This window comes from Tursiops truncatus, chromosome 5, assembly GCF_011762595.2.
Source record: "Tursiops truncatus isolate mTurTru1 chromosome 5, mTurTru1.mat.Y, whole genome shotgun sequence".
NCBI classification, from domain to species: Eukaryota; Metazoa; Chordata; class Mammalia; order Artiodactyla; family Delphinidae; genus Tursiops; species Tursiops truncatus.
This window is the reverse complement of record NC_047038.1, coordinates 80930578-80938738: the sequence shown is the minus strand read 5'-3', so window position 1 is coordinate 80938738 and position 8161 is coordinate 80930578. Positions and strand designations below refer to the sequence as shown.

The 8161-nt window shown below is 37.1% G+C and overlaps 1 pseudogene; it reads right to left on the bottom strand.

Moving 5' to 3' along the window:
- Positions 1-6282: 6282 nt before the first annotated feature.
- On the bottom strand, positions 6283-7029 carry LOC109548805 (serine/arginine-rich splicing factor 7 pseudogene; annotated as a pseudogene).
- Between the last annotated feature and the right edge of the window lie 1132 nt (positions 7030-8161).

Sequence of the window (8161 nt, the reverse complement as noted above, 5' to 3'; positions counted from 1 at the left end):
AAAATATACAAACAGCTCATGTGGCTCAATATCAAAAAAACAAATAACACTATCAAAAAATGGGTGGAAGATCTAAACAGACATTTCTCCAAAGATGTACAGATGGCCAAAAAGCACATGAAAAGATGGTCAAGATCACTAATTATAAGAGAAGTGCAAATCAAAACTACTATGAGGTATCACCTCACACTGGTCAGAATGCCATCATCAAAAAATCTACAAACAGTAAATGCTGGAGAGGGTGTGGAGAAAAGGGAGCCCTCCTACACTGTTGGTGGGAATGTAAATTGGTACAACCACTATGGGGAACAATATGAAAGTTCTTTAAAAAACTAAAAATAGAACTACCATATGATCCAGTAATCCCACTCCTGGGCATATACCCAGAGAAAACCATAATTCAAAAACATACATGCACCCCAATGTTCATTGCAGCACTATGTACAATAGCCAAGACACGGAAGCAACATAAATGTCCATCAAAAGAGGAATGAATAAAGAAGATGTGGTACATATATACAATGGAATATTACTCAGTCATAAAAAAGAACAAAATAATGCCATTTGCAGCAACATGGATGGACCTAGAAATTATCATACTGAGTGAAGTAAGTCAGACACTGAAAGAGAAATATCATATGATATCATTTATATGTGGAATTTTTAAAAAGCATACAAATGAACTTATTTACAAAACAGAAGTAGAGTAATGGATGTAGAAAACAAACTTATGGTTACCAGGGGATAAGTGGGGGTGGGATAAATTGGGAGATTGGGATTGACATACACACACACACACACACACACACACACACACACACACACACTACTATATATAAAATAGATAACTAACAAGAACCTACTATATAGCACAGGGAACTCTACTCAATACTCTGTAATGGCCTATATGGGAAAAGAATCCAAAACAGGGTGGATATATGTATATGTATAACTGATTCACTTCATTGTACAGCAGAAATTAACACAACATTGTAAATCAACTATACTCCAATAAAAATTTTTTAAAAAGAAGTTAATTTTAAAAATAAAAAAAAAGAAAAGCTGAGCTACTGTTTATTAACAATGTATCACTGGTCAGGCTTTGTGCTAAATGATAAGGTAGAGATAAAGTTAGAGATAGAGATAGAGAAAAAGAGATAAAGAGACAGAGACAAGAGACAGAGATAGATATGTCTCTATGAATATATATATACATATTATATATATAAAACATTCATATATGTGAGGAGGAGGAAATTATTATTATTATTATTCCTATTTTACATGAGGAAACTAAATCTAGGACTCTAAGGAAAGCTAAATAACACTGTCACACAAAGTGACTAAGAACAAGAGAATTTAAGTTAAAAAATGACCACTCTCAACTTGAACAAATTATTTAATCTCTCTGTACTAATAATAATACAGTTGGCCCTCCTGTATCCAGGGGTTCCACATCCATGGATACCAAGTGCTGACTCCACTATGCCATTTTATATAAGCGACTTGAGCCACTGAATTTGGGTATCTACGGGGGTCCTGGAACCAAATCCCCTGCAGATACCAAGAGACAATGATACTTACCTCCATGGGTTGTTACAAATATTAATTGAAATAACACATAAAGCATTTTGCACTGCCTAAAACACAATTAATATTGGCTCTTATTATCATGATTTTTATTTTTGGTAATAGTAGTATTAGAACTGTTTGGAACAATTAGAACAATATTAGAACCATTGGGATTCAACTTCAGGTTCTGACCACTAATAATTATCTTTTCTCTATGCCATTGCAGAAGGTGCTAATTCCCCTTGAAACTAAAGGTAGAGTACCTAGCCCAGAGGTGCAAGTTGCACCAGCAACTAAGTAAGCAGTAAATTGCACAGATCCACAGGGTGAGCCCACTCCATCCCAAGGGCAGCTAGGGAGTTCCAACATAGAATAGGCTGAGTTCCCAGGGTCCTGTTGCCTGGAAAAGCTCATTCTTATTCACACAATGAAATAGGGAATTGCAAACAGCCTAGGGTGCTCTTTGTTTCAGCAGCTGTCACAGAGAAAAACAAGGACTTGTCAGTGGCCTTGAGGAGACCACATCTAGCCTGGCAGTCATCCACTAATCCTCCCTCCCCACTAATCAAATTATATTTTCAGGTAATACATCTCCAAAAAACTACCTAATAAAGAAAATCCAAATAATAAAAAGTAAGGGATATAGTATTATCTCAAAACTTACCATATCTCAGTACAAATCTTTACAGGAAGGAAAAAAAAACACATTAAATTAATATTAATCAGCCTCTCTCATATATGTTAAATATTTCATCATCTAGTACATTAATTAAAATGGTAAATTTTATCTCCAGATTTTGCCCTAGAGATCCATTTTGATATCTTAAATTCCAGATTTAAATAGAAATGGAAAATACTAGGACAAGGAAGAACAACACAGAAGTTACATCCATTGGGCCAAGCTGGTTTCTGTGCTTGGTGTGGGAATAGGTGTCTGGTTGTCCAGGTTGAACATTTGTTTTAAACTGGTAGCTGTTAATCATATAATAGAGAAGGCAATCTCCCTATGATAGGAAAGGAAAATTAGGAACTGATAGAAATACATTTGCATACATCTAGCTCATTTTACTTTCTTCATAAAACTTACCATCATGTGAGATGATTATTCCTTTATCTGTTTACTAATTTGCTAATCTATTCTTCATCATCCTCCTCTAGAATGTAAAATAGGTCAGATCAAATATCTTGCTTTTCTTGTTTATCACTTTATTATTAGAATCTAGAATAGTTCCTTGCACATAGTAGAAGCTCAGTAAATATTTACAGAGCCTACTTTAAGGACCATTAGGTCTAAGGAAAGAATTTGTTAAGAACTCCATACACATTTGCTTCATGGCCATGTGAGTACTTGAGTACATGTGAGTAAATATCTGATAGCAATTTTGATGATATTGAGTTCTTTATTTGTAAAAATGGATCATGAGAAATAACTATCAAACCAAGTGCTAGAAAAATAAGCAGCAAAAAATACATATAGAGAGAGTTGTGGCCATTTGTATTTCAATTACAATTTCTACAAGTTAAAAAAGAAAATTTTATTTTCATCTGAAGATTGTTAAGCAAGAATTTGAATTTTCTTGTCTTCTTTCTAACAACTACAAATCACTAAAAACTCATCAGATTTTGGCTTTGGAAGGAAGCTTGGAAATCATCCAGTCTGCCTCCTTATTTTCTAAATTTGTGCAGGGAAGCCTGGAGAAACTTAGCAATTTGCCTACATTACCCAGGTTTTAGCTCCCATGGAAAGAGTAGAAGTCAGGTCTCCTGACCACTAAATCCAGGCTTTTTTCCACTATATTTTTGCCTTCTTAGCAAAATTATTTTTCTAACTTCATTCCTGCTCTTCATGTTTCGGGGGTTTGGTTTTGTTTTGTTTTGCTGGCCTTTTGACAGTTTTATGCATATTTCTTTTCACAGCACATCATCACGGATGCATTTTTATTACCACGTATCTTGATGTTTTATAGTTGGCCTCAAATATTTAAGGCAGATGCATTTTGTAATGCTCTGTCAGTTTTTCAATAAAGGAAAAGACAGGAGCTGAGGTATGTACCTGTTCTATTAAAAACAGGGTGGCAAGACTACCAAGTTTTTTGGTTTTTTTTTTTTATTCTCTGCAGATTTATTGTTGAGTAATCTTATCTTCATATACTACAGAACAATTAAAGCTGACCAAGTGCGACAAATAAGCCTGCTGATTACACACATAGCTATATACCAACCATATAACGCAGCCAGTTGTCAAAATTCCCAAAACAGAACATCCGAACTTCCAACATACTAATGATCACTCAGACCAGTTAATAAACTTGAGGCAGATCAGTATTCCCAAATTGTAAAGTTATCCAATAACTTTGTTTAAAAGCATAAGAAACAAGGGCAGACAGCTGTGCCACCAGCACTAAATTTTTTTGCACCAAAAGCTTGACCAGAAAACTCAAAATTGTTACTGCCCTATGATACTTAAGATATTTAAAGTCCAAATAAAGAAACTACTGGCTCTAACATTCTAAAATTTACCAGATGCTACCAAAAAATAACTACATGAGGTGTTGCTAAACATAGGTCGGATTTACAAAACTACTTTAGTCTTTTTAACATTTCTGATTGACATCTTTAATTACTTTGCACCAGCCTGGCAGAATAAGATAAAGTGTGTTGGTGTTCGGGAACTGCAAAATCTAACTTGGGAATTAACAGATCTCTGCTCAGAGTAAGGCAATCCATTTGAAGAGACAGAGGAGAATATCTGGGCTGGAAAATTTCGCAAAGCTGGTTTACATGAAGATGTTTTGTCCCAAATTCAGACTATTCTTCAGACATGCAAAAATTTTGGCATAAAAATTGGTTAGTGTTTGAAAACAAAGGAACATTGAGTATAACTTCCTAGAATGGAGAACTCTAATTTGACACCATCTTATCTAATAGGCTGAAAACCTCAATTAGTTACTATACTTAAATAGGCTTCAGAAAATTCAGTTTCTCCAGCATTAAGTCCAGCTACTCTTGCTCAGTTCCTGTTGCGTTCACTTTATAGCAAGTCAGTGGTCCCTACAGCCTGACAAAAGAGATCGTTAGCCTGATGACATCTAATAATGCCAACTCCAATAGATTAATTTAGGGACTTGTCATGATGCATTCATGCTACTAAGGGGGACTCACTCGAGTTCTTACCATCTTACCCAAAACTCTAAGCATAGAAAGGAATCTTCCAAGTGTATATATACTATTCAGTGATGTTCAAGACTTAAATAACACCATTAAACTTTGAATGTAGGTCTGTATGAATATGGTTAATATCAAGGTTGACTCTTGAAGCCTACCAAATTGAGGAGCATTAATACTGAACACAAATCAAAAATCTAATTAGAAACATTTTATTTTAAATGTGCCAAATAAAACCTACATTTTCAGACCATAGGATTTAATACATTCAACAAAAATTTATATGACCTTACTGCTGTGAATTTACAGAGTAATAGTCCAGATCCGTTTTGATTAGATGGTTAAATTACCCTTCCCTAAGTTACACTTTACAGACATCACAAATCCCTTATAATAATGTAAACAAAATAACTTTTCCCTAAAAGATGAACTTGAGTAATATTCCATTGTATATATGTGCCACATCTTCTTTATCCATTCATCCGATGATGGACACTTAGGTTGTTTCCATCTCCTGGCTATTGTAAATAGAGCTGCAATGAACATCTTGGTACATGACTCTTTTTGAATTTTGGTTTTCTCAGGGTATATGCCCAGTAGTGGGATTACTGGGTCATATGGTATTTCTATTTGTAGTTTTGTAAGGAACCTCCATACTGTTCTCCATAGTGGCTGAACCAATTCACATTCCCACCAGCAGTGCAAGAGTGTTCCGTTTTCTCCACATCCTCTCCAGCATTGATTGTTTCTAGATTTTTTGATGATGGCCATTCTGACTTGTGTGAGATGATATCTCATTGTGGTTTTGATTTGCATTTCTCTAATGATTAATGATGTTGAGCATTCTTTCATGTGTTTGTTGGCAATCTGTATATCTTCTTTGGAGAAATGTCTATTTAGGTCTTCTGCCCATTTTTGGATTGGGTTGTTTGTTTTTTTGTTATTGAGCTGCATGAGCTGCTTGTAAATTTTGGAGATTAAATCTTTGTCAGTTGCTTCATTTGCAAATATCTTCTCCCATTCTGAGGGTTGCTTAGCCATAAAAAGAAATGAAATTGAGCTATTTGTAATGAGGTGGAAGGACCTAGAGTCTGTCATACAGAGTGAAGTAAGTCAGAAAGAGAAAGACAAATACCGTATGCTAACACATATGTATGGAATTTAAGAAAAAATAATGTCATGAAGAACCTAGGGGTAAGACAGGAATAAAGACACAGACCTACTAGAGAATGGACTTGAGGATATGGGGAAGGAGAAGGGTAAGCTGTGACAAAGCGAGAGAGAGGCATGGACATATATACACTACCAAACGTAAAATAGATAGCTAGTGGGAAGCAGCCGCATAGCACGGGGAGATCAGCTCAGTGCTTTGTGATCACCTGGAGGGGTGGGATAGGGAGGGTGGGAGGGAGGGAGACGCAAGAGGGAAGAGATACGGGAACATATGTATATGTATAACTGATTCACTTTGTTATAAAGCAGAAACTAACACACCATTGTAAAGCAATTATACTCCAATAAAGATGTAAAAAAAAAAAAAAAAAGATGAACTTGAGAGCTTCAGTCCACTCTTTCAGGACTTGCACTTCTTCGCGGACTTCCTGATAGCGAAGGACTTCTTTTCGGAGATAGAGATCTGGACTTCGATCAGCTGCTTCTTGGTTGTGAAAGAGACCTGGATCTTGATCTCGACCTGGACCGGGATTGGAAATACCTCGATCCTTTTATAGAACCAGACCTAGATCGTCTGAGTGAAGCTGTTCTTGATCTACAAAGAGACACAGATCTAGATCGCCGAGGCGGTGCTGATCTTGACCTCCTTCCCCTGCTCCTGCTGCGAGAGCGCGAGTATCTCCTACCTCTGGATCTTTAATGTCATCTAGACCGTGACCTGCTTCTTCTTCGGCGGCTATAGAGATGACAATCATAAGCATAATGTCCCTTTTCGCCACACTCATAGCATCTATCATTGGGATCAAAGGGACGTCGGGCAGGTGGTCTATCAAAACGAGATCTCCGAGGCATGCCTGTTGATAGTTCAACTCTCACTGGAGAACCACAAATCACTTTCCCATCCAGGCCTCGCACTGCATCTTCTGCATCTCTAGGATCTTCAAATTCCACAAAGGCAAATCCTGGAGGATTTCTGGCAATCCACACAGTTCTTAAGGGACCATAATAACTGAAAGCCCTTTCTAACTCCCCTTTGCCAGCACCAGTTCCCAGGTTACCAGCATACACCTTGGTTTCTCTTCCGTACCACCCGTAACGTGACATGATGACTGGCCTGCGAGCTCGGCTCTTTCAGCTCGCAGCGCCCAGAGATCGATTACTACAAAACCTACAACGCAGCCACACTCACCAACGGTCCCGGCGGCACTCAAGACTACCAAGTTTTAAACTACTTTTGATGGCTTATATTAGGAAGCCTTGTCAGAATAAAGGGAACTCAAACTCTGATTGATTAGTGTTGTCTGGTACATCATAGTCAACTGCCTTAGGCCAAGGGTTGTGTTTTTTTTTTCTGTTTTGTTTTGTTTCTTTTGCGGTACGCGGGTCTCTCACTGTTGTGGCCTCTCCCGTTGCGGAGCACAGGCTCCGGACGCGCAGGCTCAGCGGCCATGGCTCACGGGCCCAGCCGCTCCGTGTCATGTGGGATCTTCCCGGAACGAGGCGTGAACCCGTGTCCCCTGCTTCGGCAGGCGGACTCTCAACCACTGCGCCACCAGGGAAGCCCATACCTTATGTTTTATTGATACATGTACATTAGGGAAATGCTGCTGGATTGATCAGAATTTATGGGATTTAAGCCATGATTTAATATAACTCAGGATGATGAAGTTATGAACATGTCATAGATGTGTCCATATTGAGAAAACCTATCAATATAATGTAAAAACCTGCCAATGGTAAGTCTCATATAAATTGAAATTAAGGCTTTTCTGTAAATCCTGGTGTTTAGTTATACTATGCTATCAACAAAATACTTGCCAGATAGTTATTTCTATAACTTGTACACCATTGCCCAGTGCTGGGCTTCAGTTATGTCTCTACATCCTCTTTCTTTGTCACTTTTACTTTAAATATGTTTCCGACTGTTCAATGTTTTCTATGGTATTTTACCATCAAGATGTTTCAAAATTTTAATCTAGCAAATTTATCAGTTTTTTCCTTGTGATATAATTTTCAGGAACTAGAAGGCTCAAAAAGCCCTTTCTGATCTGAGATCAGTGTTTTCTAGATTTTTAATTCATTTGCTTATTGTTCATTTGTTTATGAATTTTACTTTCAACACTTTAATTCATCTGGAGTTTGGGTGTTTTGGATACAACCATGGTCTGATTTGATTTTTTATTTTTAAGTACACTTTTTTCATATATTTGTTGAAAAGTGTATTTCATTCCTAATAGTTTATAATGATATC